General features: G+C 46.9%; 1 protein-coding gene across 2 annotated transcripts in view; it reads right to left on the bottom strand.

Annotated features, from left to right (window-relative positions):
* GPC3 (glypican 3) overlaps positions 1-14,606 on the bottom strand; it is a 257,485-nt gene that overhangs the window by 24,244 nt on the left and 218,635 nt on the right. The gene's annotated exons all lie outside the window — the stretch shown is intronic.

Raw genomic sequence — 14,606 nt, 5'->3', positions numbered from 1 at the left:
CCGTTCCACACCATGAACTTGACCCATTGCCACCATGATCTCCACTGCCCGGCGTACCCTGCTTTCTGAGAGGTCTGCGCCACTCTCCTCACCGTGCTGCCGGAGCCTCCTCGCCCGGTTTCTCAGCATCTGACTGTGGAAGAGGTGGACGATAACGTGCGAGGAGTTGACAACGGCCATAAGTGCAGCGATGATCGCAGCGGGCTCCATGCTCGCAGTGCTGTGGCGTCCGCGCTGTAACCGACCAGAGAAGGGCGCGAACAGATTTCGGCGCTTTCAAGGAAGAGAGGAGGCGGGATTGACGGTTCAATGGCGACACATTTTTCCCCCAGCATGCATTGGGGAAATCCCTAATTCAATGGGCAGCGGGAGTGCGGGAACTGTGGGATAGCTTCCCACAGTGCACCGCTTCCAAAGTCGAAGCTGGCCCCGTGAATGTGGACTCAGAAGTTCGAATTTGTGTATTTAGTATGGATACACAAATTCGACTTATTAAGGTCGAATCCACAAATTCGACTTAAGTAGATTCGAAATAGTCCTGTAGTGTAGACAAGCCCTAAGTGAACCGAGCTCTGAGCACAGAGGAGGACATCATCTGGAATGCTTCATTTGTTGAGCCTTTGAACAGACTGCTTTTGGTTCATACTGAAGTCTCCTTACACTTGGAAGAGCTCTTTAATGCCTGCCAGTTTTCTAAACTTCTCCTGGCATGTTTTTGGTGCTGCCATCCTCGTATCTAAATGTTTAACCCCATTTCAAGTGAAGAAGCAGTGAGGCGCTTTTGTTTTGTGAACACAGAGATAGCGCAGGCTAACAGAGCTGGTCAAAACATGTTCAATCAGTTTTCCATCAAAAAAGAGATTTCAATAAAACTGAAACAGTTCACAGGAGCACAGTGATTTCAACTAAATTTTGAGCTACAAAAAGTGAATGTGTTTCACTTCAGCTTTACAGTTTAGATTCATATTAAATTATTAATTTTATTAATATCATTATAATATAAAAGTTAAACAAAATGTCTCGATGGTCCAGAATAAATTTTGGGGTGGAATTTTCATTTCACAGGATATTTCAACTTTTCATTCCATTTGGAATCAAAATTTGTTGAAGTGTCAGAATTTCCCATGCAATGGAAACTCTAGTAACAGTAATTATGCGGCCATCTATGCGTGTTCTATGCAGGGTTTAGATTACCTTGCGTACTGCTCCCAGAATAAGAATTATAATACTCAGATGTAGATTCAAATGGATAGTTTTATGAATCTTTCAGCTGGAGTTATGTTTGACACAAAATCCTAATTCCTAAATTAGCTAGTCTACTAGTCTAATAAAATTAACACCCTTTCAAATAAAGTGTATAATTTTCCTATCTTTTGATGAAAGTTCTGTGAGCACCTCCCATATGGTGTTGAAAATTTACTCTGCAGATTCCTCCAGCATGCCGTGAATTTCCAGCCCTACAAAACACCCCTTTTTCTTTTTCTTGGGCTTTGAACTGCTTTTCATTGTCACACCACCAGGTCTTCCACTAATTCATCCGTCAAAGAATGTTTCTTGCCCATGAAAAAGCCCCCAAAGTCATTACCTAAAAGTGCACAATTAAAAAGTGAACCAAAAACCACCAACAAAAGCAGAATCAATGTCCTGCTGGAAGAATAAATATGACCAAAAAAAACCAAGACAGTGAAAAATTTTGTCTCGTGTTCTAGCACCTACATGTTACAGGAAAAATGAATTAGCAGCCTGCTATAGGAAATGTCTTATTGATGTAGCACAGCCATGTAACTGCTCTTTAGAGATACTAATCTCAAAAGGCAGAACAGAGAGAGTATTTTTCCTTTTTTTTTTTTTTTTTTTTTTGGTATCAACTCACCTTAGTTGAAAAGCACATTCAGATTGTAATTATGTGAATGTCTCATCTGGTAGATTTGTAAACTCAGCTATCAGCTTGAATTACTGAAATTAGCAAGGCTAATTTAATGTCACTATTCAAAATAGCGCAGATTTGGAATTTCTTAATGGCCGTAGGAAAAGGAGTCTTTATGCATACTGCAATCTAGGCTTCATTCTTACCCTAAATTCCTTCTCATAGATTTGGTGAATGCCCTGTTTTGTAGCCAACACAAACTCTGTCCAGTAAAATAATGTAAGGACTCAGAATGAAAAGAGATTAGCTGTTCCCTGCTCCTGTTATTTTAAAGCAGAAATAACTTTGGCTTCTACTGATTCATAGACAAAGCTTGAAATGCAAAGCATGCTCAACTCTAGATTCAGCATGAAAAGGGCCTTAAAATATTCCCGAGTGCAAGTAATGGACTTATTAAAGGGATGAAAAGAGGCACTTTTCACAGAATCTCAAGCTCTTTAGTCCTGTCATATCAATAATCTTGCTTAAGAATTTCATTCTATTTACATTTCTTCCCCTTCAAAATATCCTCACTGACTCATGTGGAATAAAACATTTACACTTGTAAAACATTAATTTCTTTCTGTTACTGCTCCGTGGCAAGCACTGTCAAATGTTAGTGGATCACACCAAAGTGACAAAATGTGTAGCTTGTGTAATGATCTGTATATTGTGTGTCATATAAAGATTCTGTCTAACATTTAATTTTATACCTCAGAACTTATGAACAAGAGACCAAATGGAAAAGGCTTTGTAAAAGCATCGCCTTTACAGAATGTCAGTTGATTGCATTAGAACTGTAAGTCCATGCAATCTGTTCTCTTCTCCTCGATGTTTAACACCCACAAAAATGATGATCTTTATGAAGTCTAGCAAAGGGAAAGCTGTACAGACAACTGAAAAAAAATCAAACAAACAATAAATTCTTTCTGGCTGCACTTAAACCTATCAGTAAAATCTCAGAGCATACAATATTTTTTTTTCCAGTTTACATAACCTTTGAGGAGCAATATAGTATTAGGCCAGTGCAGAAGGGCTATTGGTAATTATGTCCCTTTGTTTGAATGGACGGATGCAAAATAAAAACATTTGGGGACCACATTACAAAACCCTGCAGAGAAATAACTGGAAAGCAGATGGAGTTGTTCCCTACTCACTCCTTCCTGGGCAGCAAGGGAGATTGCTCTGCATTAGGCTCAAAGTCCCGACTCCAATTTGCCAGGCTGGCCGCCAGACTGGTAATAGTGGTTGGAAGGAGTAACCAGACCAGGCCCTCACTGGACAAATAATATATGGGGAGTCCTTACGAAGGGAGGGAAATGACAGACTCAAGGAGAGGCTCCTAGAGAAGCTCTCTGCAGCCTTGGCGACCCTCTAGTAGATATTCTGAAGACCAAAGTGCAGTACAGACCCACCCGCCTTGACAAACTTCACTAGTCCAGCAGAGGGGCTAGGGACCTTAGGGAGAACGGTCAGAATGTGTCATCAAGGGATGCCTTGTGCATTTCTCCTCTCTGGGGACAGGGTGGGGGGATACCTGCAGTGGCTGGGTTTGGAAGCACCTTGCCAGCACAGCACCTCTGGAGGTCGCCAGGGAGCACGCTGAGCGTGAATTCCTCCACGCACCCTGCGTCGCCCAGCGGAGGAGGACGCGGCCCCAGAGATGGCGGGCCCCCTGTCTGTGTGTGGGAGCGGCGGTGGGGAGCCACATCGAGGGGGTTCCCTCCACGCAGGGATCTTGGAGCACACGTGGGCATAGTTAACTGCCTCTCTCTATGACACTCACCGGCTCCTTTGTTCAGACTCCCATCTCAGTATGGGCTAGGGAATACTTGCAGCCACTGAAGTCAATGGACAAAACTCCCAGGCACAGGATCAGCCCAGTTGTGTCTTAGGCCTGCTCAGGTGAAACTTGGGCCCTGATCCTGCAAGCTGGTCCACACAGGGAATCCCTGGGCCAGTGTGGAGCAGCCTGCCGGATTGGGAGAGCGGAGAGGTGGCAGGAAGAATCTTCAAGTGATGGGCACAGAGACAGCCAGGAAAGCAGCAGCAGCATCTTCCTGTGGTGAAGAAGCAGAGTCTGACTTGGGGCGTTATACGAGCTCCTATTCGGAAATGCCACATGGCAGCTTTTGAAACATAAAACATCTGGGCCCAATCCTGCGCCCAGCATTTTGCTATTGCCTTCCACGCCCACAGGATCGGGCCCTCTCTTTGCAGCCCTATTACAAGGCATGGCAGAAAGAACAAAACCAAGGAATGGAAGGTTTCTGCAGGAGCCAGGTCTCTGTAATGTGGCGGCAGCTCCATTTACTTAGCAATGCAGCGTTGTTTGTGCACGGGGTCCCCTGAGTTTTACTCCAGTAGCCGTTCACACTCAGACCCAGGCGTCAATGAGCACTTATTCCAGCAGACTCAACGCCTTTACACTTCACTCCAAGATCTACTGACAGACACGCCACCGCCGGGTTACCCTGCTTCCAGGTCATACAGCTGCTGGACACCAGGCAGCCCAAATGGGAGACGATACTGAAATAACTGGCCTAACCCCCACCACGGTCTAGTGCTTTTCATCCACAGATTCCTAAGCGCTTTATAAAGGGAAGAATCCTCATCACCATTTTACAGATAGGAAAGTGAGGCATGGAGAAGGGATGTAATTTGCCCAGGTTTACACAGAGATTAAGGTGGGAGTAGATTCCAGGCCTCCTGACTCCCAGGCCAGTGTTCTAGCCACTGGACAATACTGCCGCTCTATGCCCGTATCCCCTAAAAAGCACGATTACTTCCAGTGTGAGGGGTACAGCGCTTGGCTTACAATTCACTCCAGGCTGGAATAAGGCAGGTTGATTTTGCATGTCACTTGTGTCTTCTTATAACCTTCATCTGTCCTCAAAGTGCTTTGCTGTTTTATTTCATCCCTTCCCCTCTATATTTCTCTGAGCTCTTTAACGAATAAATACAATGCTCCTTTCTTAACTGTACCTTCTGCACTCGCGGGAAACCTTGAGCTTTGATACGTGCTGCAACAAACTGCACCACACCGTATTACAGGCATGGCCAGTGTGCACCGAGATGCGGCTGTCACCCAATTATAACGATTTTCATAGACAACTATCTACATTGTGGCTTTGAAACATAATAATAATATTGCTTTGCCTTTACAATACTGCCTTTCAGCCGACCATCTCAAAGCCCTCTGCAAACATTAAGTAACAGCCTCCCACAAAAAAGAACAGTGGATGGAGTCCTTTGGCTAGTCCCATCCCTCTCTGTGCCTGTTTCCATAATGACACTAACCTCCATTTTGAAGACTTTGAGATCTATGGATGAAAAGTGCTGGATAAGAGGTAGGTGCCATCCACTGCCCTCCAGCTACAGCTGGTTTAAAGTGAGGCAGGAAGAGATTGCAATAAGTGATTTGCCCAGGGCAGAACTGGGAATAGTATGCAGGAGTCCTACGAATTGTTTTCCAAAGGAGGCATCTCTTCCTTGACTGCTTTCAACTCCTTTGCACAAGCCTGTGTAGCCATGTGTCTGAAAAGCCTGTTTACTCAACATTTTGTGCAAAAAGGTCCTCCTGAAAACAAAGGAAAAACCGACACACACAAGGGAATGACTCAGAAGCGTAATTCCCACTTCCCAGATTCATCTTTCTCGGCCGGCGCACTTCATCCTCTGCACCAGCACTTACACGGACCACCCCAAAGAGCTGCTGACAACGTATGGGAGAGTTTAGGGGATCATCATGGTGAACATTAAAGGGCTGAATAAAAAGTCTGCTTCCGTGTTGGCCAAGGGTGGCACCATGAGGCCCACAGAAGCCCTTCAAATCAGCCTCTGTCTTCCCTACTCCTCAATGCACTGGGTCCTGACAGCCACATTCTGGCTGGTGACTGTTTCTATGTTCATGCCAGAAAAGCCACAGGCCAAGAGAAAGGAACAGGCAGAGTTTTTCTTCCCCATTTCAGGATCTGTTCCAAATCCATAGAGGTCACTCCACAGGACTCCAGAACAGGCACCACGGAGAAGCATCCTGAGGTGGGAGGCAGGTCTCAAATCATGCACATACACCTGGCAGTGCCACCTCTCTCCTGCAGATTAACCCTGTCCTGGGCTGTCACAATCGGTATGGAGGGGAATCCGCACAGCTGCATGTGGCCAAGCCCGTGTGCTTCTGCAACGGCAGTGGTCTCCGAGGGCACGTCTCTGGTGGCCCCACCCACATGGAATTTAATCCTGAAGTGGGATGGAGAAACAGTGGCTGAGATATTCAGCACCGAGGCTGTTTTGTTACCTAAGATCAGCAAACAAGGGTAAGTGCGTGGTGGCAGCTCCCATTCGAGTCAGCTCAGGATAGCCAGCCTCCTGCCTGAGCCCCCTCTCCCAGTAATGCTCATTTATGGGTTGTTGGCTGCCCACCCTTATTTCCACCTGTTTGGATGACATTGGGTCTTCTCCGAGCCATGTGTCTGCGGCACAGGTGCTAAGCAATGATGGATTTAGATGGGCAGCCTGCTCGACTCTACAAATAACTGGCTCCTCAGCTGACAAGAGATTAGGTTCACACGTGTGCGCCCCAATTAATACCCGTGCAATGGAGAAATGGAAGGCCAGGGGCTTGCTAGCTCTTGTGGCTACCAAAACCACTACTCATACGGCAGCTGTGGCCTGGGAAACCCGGCAAGACTAACGAAGGTGTCAAGTTGTATGTAACATGAATGTTGAGCTTGCAGGCATTGGGTGTAAACAGACACTGGAAGCAGGGCATAAGGTGGGCCCAAATGCCGTGGATATGACGAGGCTTCTAAACCCAGCGGTGCACTTGGTCCCAAGCTGTGGGGAGAAATGGTGAATGGGCATCACCACAGAACAAGGCAGGGGAAATACAAAGGCGAGGCAGGCTGGCTGAATGCCCACACCAGGGCTGGGGACCAGGTCACAGGAAAGGCAGAATGAGACGGACGGAGGAATGGTCTCATAGCCCCAGTTATGCGATGGCTAAAAGCAGATTTGCGTGGGGGAGGGATCACAGCTGTTCTGAGGAATGCTCTGCACATGTCTGCTTGCAGTGTGCAGGTCGCTCTCTGAGCGAGGTCTGCCGGCTTCACTTTACGAGTGAACTGCTCCAGCAGTGAGTGCCGTCTCCCAGGGAGATCCCCCCCCTTCTATTTGCCATGGGGAAGAACACGGGAAGGACTGGGGGAGCTGATGCTATGCACTGTGGGGAAAGAGAGGAACTGCATGTGCTGTAGAGGCTACTTTAGCTCTGAGACTGGAGAGACAGTGAAGAATTCCTCCCTAGCCCCCAAGGAGACCCTCAGCTCACACGTGGGATGTGCCCCCGGGGAGAGGATTTGGGGCTAAATGCCAAACCCATCAGATTAACAGAACAGCTAAACCCAAGGTCACAAGGATGATACCTAGACCCCTCACACACAAGTCTCAACTCATTTACCAAGCCCGAATGAATCACCATGCACCGCACGCCAGCCCGCGGAGGCAGGGAAGTCCTGCTGTCCCTGTTTCACAGACCGGGAAGCTGAGACACAGAGAGATGAACCAAAGTGCCTGCGGCACAGCTAGGATTGGAATCCAGCTCTCCTCACTCCCTGGTCTTGTGACATAGAGGGGAGCACTCCATCATCTAAAAAATAATATATGGAGATATACCTATCTCCTAGAACTGGAAGGGACCCTGAAAGGTCATTGAGTCCAGCCCCCTGCCTTCACTAGCAGGACCAAGTGCTGATTTTGCCCCAGATGGCCCCCTCAAGGACTGAGCTCATAACCCTGGGTTTAGCAGGCCAACTCTCAAACCACTGAGCTATCCCTCCTCCCTACTCTGACCACTAGGCAGTTTAGCCACCAGACTCACCTCCCCCCAATACATCAGTGTGATGCCAAAGGCCTTCTGGAATGCAAAGGGTTGTAACCCGGCTTTACAAAAGGCTAATGGGGAATCTCAGGTCCAAAGGAAGGCCCACTCCATTCCTTCTGCCCCCAAGGCACCCCCAGGCTCCAAGCAGCCCTCGCAGGGTGGGGCTGGGTACGGGGAGCAAGGTGCCCAGGAAGGAATCTCAGTTGATTACCCCTACTGGCTGTTTTAATGCATGGGCAAGGAAACTCTCCAGGGTTCATTTTCATGTCAGATCAGTCTGAGATGGTACAGCGGACTGCCATTAGCCACAACTGAATTGGTAAGGGGCCTGAAATCGTGTGGAAATTCAATAGAGTAAATTAAGCGTTTTAGAAACCGGGGGTGGAATTCTCAAAAGTGTGTAAGTGACTTCGAAAATCCCACGCTGCCTTTCTGTGATTGCCCTGAAAAACAGAAGCTGGTTCAGCATTTTTACATTAAGATTTGGGCTATTGAATGCGTATAATCTGTGGGTATTTGCCTTATGTTTATTCACACTTGCAGGATAGTTGTCTTTAAATAGGCTTCCATAAATCATTCTCAAACCACTTATTCTCTCTCAGCGTTCCTCAAACTGCTGGAGCTATTTTCACCCAACATGTGGAAATGCATTCTCGGGATGTATTTTATTTTTAGATTTTTTTAATTTTTTTTTTTTTTTTGGTATGCAGAACCCCCTCCCCTCCTCCCATTTTCTAATAAGTTTTGGCAGCAGGAAGTTGTTTGTAAATTACACAAATATTTGTTTTACTGGAAACATCTGCTTTAACACATTTGTCTCAAAATAACATTTTAAAACAAAGGTATTAAGCTGTAATGTAAATTGGGCACATCTGCTATGAGTCAGAGTCCAGGCAACCACATTCCCCCTCAGTGCATCAGATCCCACGGCTCTCAGGGGGTCTGATCCAGCAGAAATTGGGCACCTTTCATGCTTTCTCTGCTCTCTTTTCTGGTATTACTTTTCCTAGAATATTGCTGACAGATTTAATAAATTCAGGCCACTAAATAACCTATTTAGCATCTGCTAACAGCATTATAACTTTGGCTCCGGTTCAGCAAGGTATTTAAGCATGTGCTAAACTTCATAAGCACCTCAATATTGACTTCAGTGGGACTGCTCATGTTTTAAGGAAGGAATGCTAGGCCCATATATATGTTGCTGAATCAGGACCGTTATTCAGCCTCCAATGCCTTTGCTCTGCAGCCGCTTATATCCTACCTGGTCTGTCTGTTAAGTGTTTAGAAAGAAAACCAGAAGGTAAGTTATGATCCCCATCATCCAGATCTATCCATCTCTAGACAATGTGTGTTCTGCGGGATTGGGCCAGCATTTTAATTTTATTGTTTAGTTACAAGACACTCAGCAAAGCACTTGTTTCTGCACAGCTTGAAGGCAAACAGACTGGTACGTATCTTCAAATATATCAGATTGATTATTTTGCATTGTACAACGCACTCTTAGGCAATCCATTCAAGTCAGTACCATCCATCAAGAGCGAGATTAGTATGACTAATGACAGACCCCAGGCATTGCCATCACTGGGAGCAACACATTTCAATTAAATACTAGGCAGCTTCGTTTCCTATAGCGCCTTGGGTACAAATTGTATCCTAAAACGCTTTAGAAAGTTAAATAAAGTGGTACCATGTTACGGCAGAGGGAAAGGGAATTCAGAGGCGAGGGCAAAGGAGAAAATGCTACTTTCAGCCAAGATTGGAAACGTGATGGAGAGAGACAGGATACGGGAAGGCTGTTCCAGATAGCAGGTAGGTTTCTCCGGTCCGGACACCCTGCATTCCCCTCTGCTTGTGCACACACAAATAACATCAGCATAAAAGGGCTTGGTTACTTCTGGTGGGTACCAGCCAAGGAAACATGGCAGCTCCCTCCTCCTTCCTTCCATCAGTCAGATCTCAGGCTAAACAAGCTTGATGCCTCAGAGTCAACCAGGTGCCCACCGTAGTTTTCATCAGCTCAAGGCCGATGACAAACACTAGCAGATGGACGAACAAGGTGACTTCATAAGTCTTTTCCAGCCCTAATTTCTACAAGTCTAATTCAAAACACCCAGTGTGATGCCCAGAGCTGTGGCTGTCTCAAATACAGGTAACCAAATGACAACACACCAGCTGTACCAGGGTGACACTCTGTCACTCTTCCCACAAACAGCACGTACATTGCCAGCTACATCCTCACTCAGTTCATGTCCCCAGGCACTAGAAGCTGAGGACTTCAACTACACAGGCACACAAGATACAAAGCAGGATGTGAGGGGGTGAACGCCAGCCCTGAAGGGGTTAAGTGGCACAGGTGGTGGCCAGTCTGGCTTGACTGACATGGAGAACAGGAAAATATTTGGTAGGGATACACGTCATTAGATTCTGTACAATGATTGCTGTAATGCAAGCTCTATGAGGGCAACTAAAGATGAAGAAATATCTCAGAACGCAACCTAGAGCAGCTAAAACCATGAGCTCAAAAATGGCTCTTTTTTATTTAAATAAATGACTTTTGATTGGCATTGTCAATAAAGAACAGAGCAATGCAATTATTGCACCAAAGTAGCATCACAGAAAAAGGAGGTATCAACGGAGGCAAAGGATATTACTCAAAGCATGATGATAGTCACCAGCTCCCACCTGACAACTACAGCCCATATAAAGACCCAAAGTCCAAAAACATGCTGCAAGCAACAGATGTGTGAGAGGCTGCGTCCCAGGGTAGGAAATATCTCCGGGATCCAGGGGACACAGTCCTTTCAAAAATAGCTTCAACTCCAGCAACAGTATACAGGCCTCAAAATACATTTGACCTAAAACAGGAAGGAAGGAGGGGGGGAAAAAAAAGATGTGTATCACGTTGCAGTTGCAATTTACATTTTATGAATCCTGCTGGGACTCCCTGACTGGACAAAAGATGATGACATTTGCCCTTTCAGTCCGGCTACCTGCCAAGCCAGCTACAACTCAGATGAAATGAGTTCCCAAAGCAGCAATGTGTAACAGTCGTTCCATGGTGTGTGCACCAATGAGTAACCTGAACACCAAACAATAGTGTAAGATGCACATGCACGCAAGAGAACTGGGTAATGAGCACAGCAGCTTTCCAGGCAACCAGCAAAGTGAGGATTTTTCTACTGCGCAGTGAACAGGTAGGTCACTATTAGCTGAAAGAAAAACACACAACCTCTCCCCCATTGGACTTGTTCTGTTCCCTTCTTCAGCCTAGAATTCTGGGCCCGTCCCTGACTGTGCTGAGGACATAGGAGATTTTGATCCACATGAAGGAGTCTTTACGACAAAAAAATTCTGGGAGAGGAAATGCACAGCTGCCAGTCGGCTTCCTTTGGTTGGGTTTGTATTTCAGGTTTCAGCAGGGTCCGGGCAGGCCCAGCTCCTTCCTGTGGGTGCAATTAGGGCATGAAAAACTCACACCCACAAATGCAACAGCTCTTCATTATCTTGAGGATCCAGAGACAGCCAGGGTAGAGTTCTGATGGGCAGGAAGGGCCTTCTCTCGGGGCAGCCCATGCATTGCTCCTTATGGACCATGGAATGGACAGAACAGATAATCATCAAGTGATCCATCCCCTGTCGTCCATTCCCAGCTTCTGGTCAAAAACTTAAAAGGGTAGCTTGGTGATTTCTGCCTAGTGATTGAGAAGCACAATCACGACATTTTACCTCCATGTTCCCCCTGCCCTATTTCCCCTTCCACATTCCCTCTGCTGCATTAGTAGTGACCACATCGGGAACTGAAGCCAATGGACAGTGCAAGCTTGCATCTCAGAGCCGAGCTTCAGCTCCACTTCCAATGAGACCATGTTAGAGGAAGCAAAAAGCAGCACGTTGCTCTGGCCTTTAGCAAAACTCATCCAACTGCCTCAAGAACAAAAATAATAATAATTTAAAAAAAACAAGGGACGAGGCAAAATATTTCTGACAGCTCTAACTGCCAAGGCAATGACAGCTAATGAAAACTTGGAATTTCCGCTGTGTGAGAAATTCAGACATTTTAAAATGTGTTTTTGTTCTGAACTGGAACAAAACCAAACATATTTAGAATTTCCTGAAAAAGGAAATTTTAGATTTTTTGGGGGGTCAACAGAAATGTTCGGTTTCCATAAAATCTGAATCTTTCAGCCTGATTTTGACTTTTTTCAGTGTTATATCTGTAATATAATGAAAACAAAACATTTCTCAACAAAGCCGTTTTGAAATGCAAAATTGAAACATCTCATTCCAATAAGGCTGTAGTGGAATGTTTCAACCTTATCACAATGCCCCCATGTGAGACATGCCAAACGCCTAAAAGTTCCAGCAGGGCCTTGTAAACTTGATTCCTCCAGTTCCTTAGTACTTGACTGTACATGATTTATTTATCCAGGTGAAACCTTGCTGCTGCCCTCCTCTGTGGGCTCCAAAAGCCCTGATAACAGAGGAAGCTGTGCAGCTCGGATGTGGGCGGCTGGAGCATCAGGGGGTCCAGCACCTGCACACCTCTCATGTGAAGGGCTGCATCTCCCACTTGTCTGGGCCAGGGGAGGGGTCGAGGATTGGCTCCTTGTGGCGGAGATTCCTAGGGGAACTATCTGAGCCAGCATTTGGCTCCACCTGGTTCAGTTCACATTACTACTGGTGTTAGCTTCAGCAAGGGTGACAGATGTTTGTGCAGCAGGTCACAGCTAATTCAGAACAGTTGAGGAGAGCTTCTTCCTGACGAATGATGAATCCCCCAGTTTCTGAAGCACATTGGAAGTGAACAGAGAGATGTTGACTCAGTAACTGATCACGTCCAGGACTGATGAGTGATTTGGAGAGCATACCCCGAGATGTACTATTTTTTAATCACAACTACAGTTTATCCAGGAAGCTGAAAGAGAAATCTGGATCCAAAACTACGCTCCCAGAGATTTCGCTGCTGGAACGTTTCTCTTCCTCTCAACTGTATTTTTGACAATGGCTAGAAAGGAAGGGTTCCCTCAGCAGAAGTCTGCCGGCGGCTGTGGTGGAGCCCAGCGATCACAAGAGTGTGAGCTTTAAATGTCAGTCTACTATACTACATACAGGTTAATATACTACATAAGAGGAAGGTCTCTTCACAGAGCCTACGCCAAAGCCCACTGAAATCAATGGGAGTCTTTCCAGTCAGGAAAGGAATCAATCTCATGGACTAAGCCCCACCCGCTACCTCAGGAGTCAGAAACCTTCGGCACACGGCCCATGAGACAGTTTGTTTATGTTACCCATCCGCAGGCATGACCTCCCTGCAGCTCCAGTGGCTGTGGTTCACCGTTCCCGGCCAGTGGGAGCTGCTGGAAGCGGCGGCCAGCACATCTCTACAGCCCGCGCCACTTCCTGCAGCTCCCATTGGCCTAGGGAGGTTGTGGAATCTCCATCACTGGGGATTTTTAAGAGCAGGTTAGACAGACACCTGTCAGGGATGATCTAGATAATTAGTCCTGCCATGAGTGCAGGGGGCTGCACTAGATGACCTCTCAAGTTCCCTTCCAATCCTACGATTCAATGTTTGGCAACCAGCACTCACTCATTTATCTCTGTGCAGTAACAGAGTTGCAGATGATGCAGTGAGGTGCAGCAAATCCTGCATCTTGGCAGGGGTTTAGATGAGGTGACATTTGCGGTCCTGTCTCACCCTATGATTCTATACACAGTCCCGCCCAGGAGGGAAGGAAGTTGGCAGGATTAGCTTCTGCTGCCTGGCCAAGGAGCACCAGCTCCAACTCCTTGAGAGAACCAAGCACTCTCGGCTGAAGAGGGAACTCCTAGAGAGCGAGAAGCAGGTTTTAGCTGCAGAGAGACCCCTGGAAGCATTCTGCCACTAACAGAGAAGTGCTGCTACCTCTGACACCAAACCCTGCTTCCTTATGCCACGTGCAGGAGGCATCGCCTATTTTCGGATTCAGGGAAAGGCTGCCCAACCCCAGACAGCGTCACCCCCGGAGAGGCGGGCATAAAGTCAGGAGATCCCCTGACTGACCCTGCCCCAGGGGAGTCAGGGGGAGCATTACCATTGACTTTAGTGGGTGCAGGATCGAGCCCTAGGACTGGACGAGCAAGAGTCTAGCAATGGCAAGCAAAGCTCAGCAGAGCTATAGCAAGTAAACTCCCTTGCAATTCAAAGTGCCACGGACACAGAAAGGTTTCTCGCTGGGGCTCTCGGCACTGGGAAATCGCTGAGCTGTTTTTCAGCAGTGGTGCAGTGGTACAGACACCGCCAGTGGTGCCAACTCGAGTGCTGACCAGGCGAGGCCGTTCCCCAGGGGGCGAGGTGCACACAAATGCCTGTGTGCACTACACTAGTGCTTACACTGATGGCACTAGCAGTGCAGCTGCAGCATTGCCTAAAAGTAGGGTGACCAGACAGCAAGTGTGAAAAATCGGGATGGGGGTGGCGGGTAATAGGAGCCTATATAAGAAAAAAAACCCAAAATTGGGACTGTCCCTATAAAATCGGAACATCTGGTCACCCTACCTAAAAGTGGGTTCAGAACTCTGCTTTGTGCAGGCAGGACCTGTGCGTGCTACAACCCCTTTTGTTAAACTCCTTCAGTCGCTCCTATCCGTCAGTTTACCTGCAAGACGGCATTAGTAAAAGGCAAGTCATGCATGAAAGGGAGGCCCTATCCGGTATACACTGAGTCAATCAGTGGGTTGTATTGTTATCAAGCTCGCACACAGACTCCTCTTTGTACCTCAGCCTGAAACAAGCACAATGCACCAAGCTATCTATGTCAGGTTGTCTTGTCAGCCCAC

The sequence above is a fragment of the Mauremys reevesii genome, linkage group 9 (assembly GCF_016161935.1).
Source record: "Mauremys reevesii isolate NIE-2019 linkage group 9, ASM1616193v1, whole genome shotgun sequence".
NCBI lineage: Eukaryota > Metazoa > Chordata > Testudines > Geoemydidae > Mauremys > Mauremys reevesii.
Note: the sequence above shows the minus strand (reverse complement) of the source record. Positions and strands in the feature narration are given on the sequence as shown.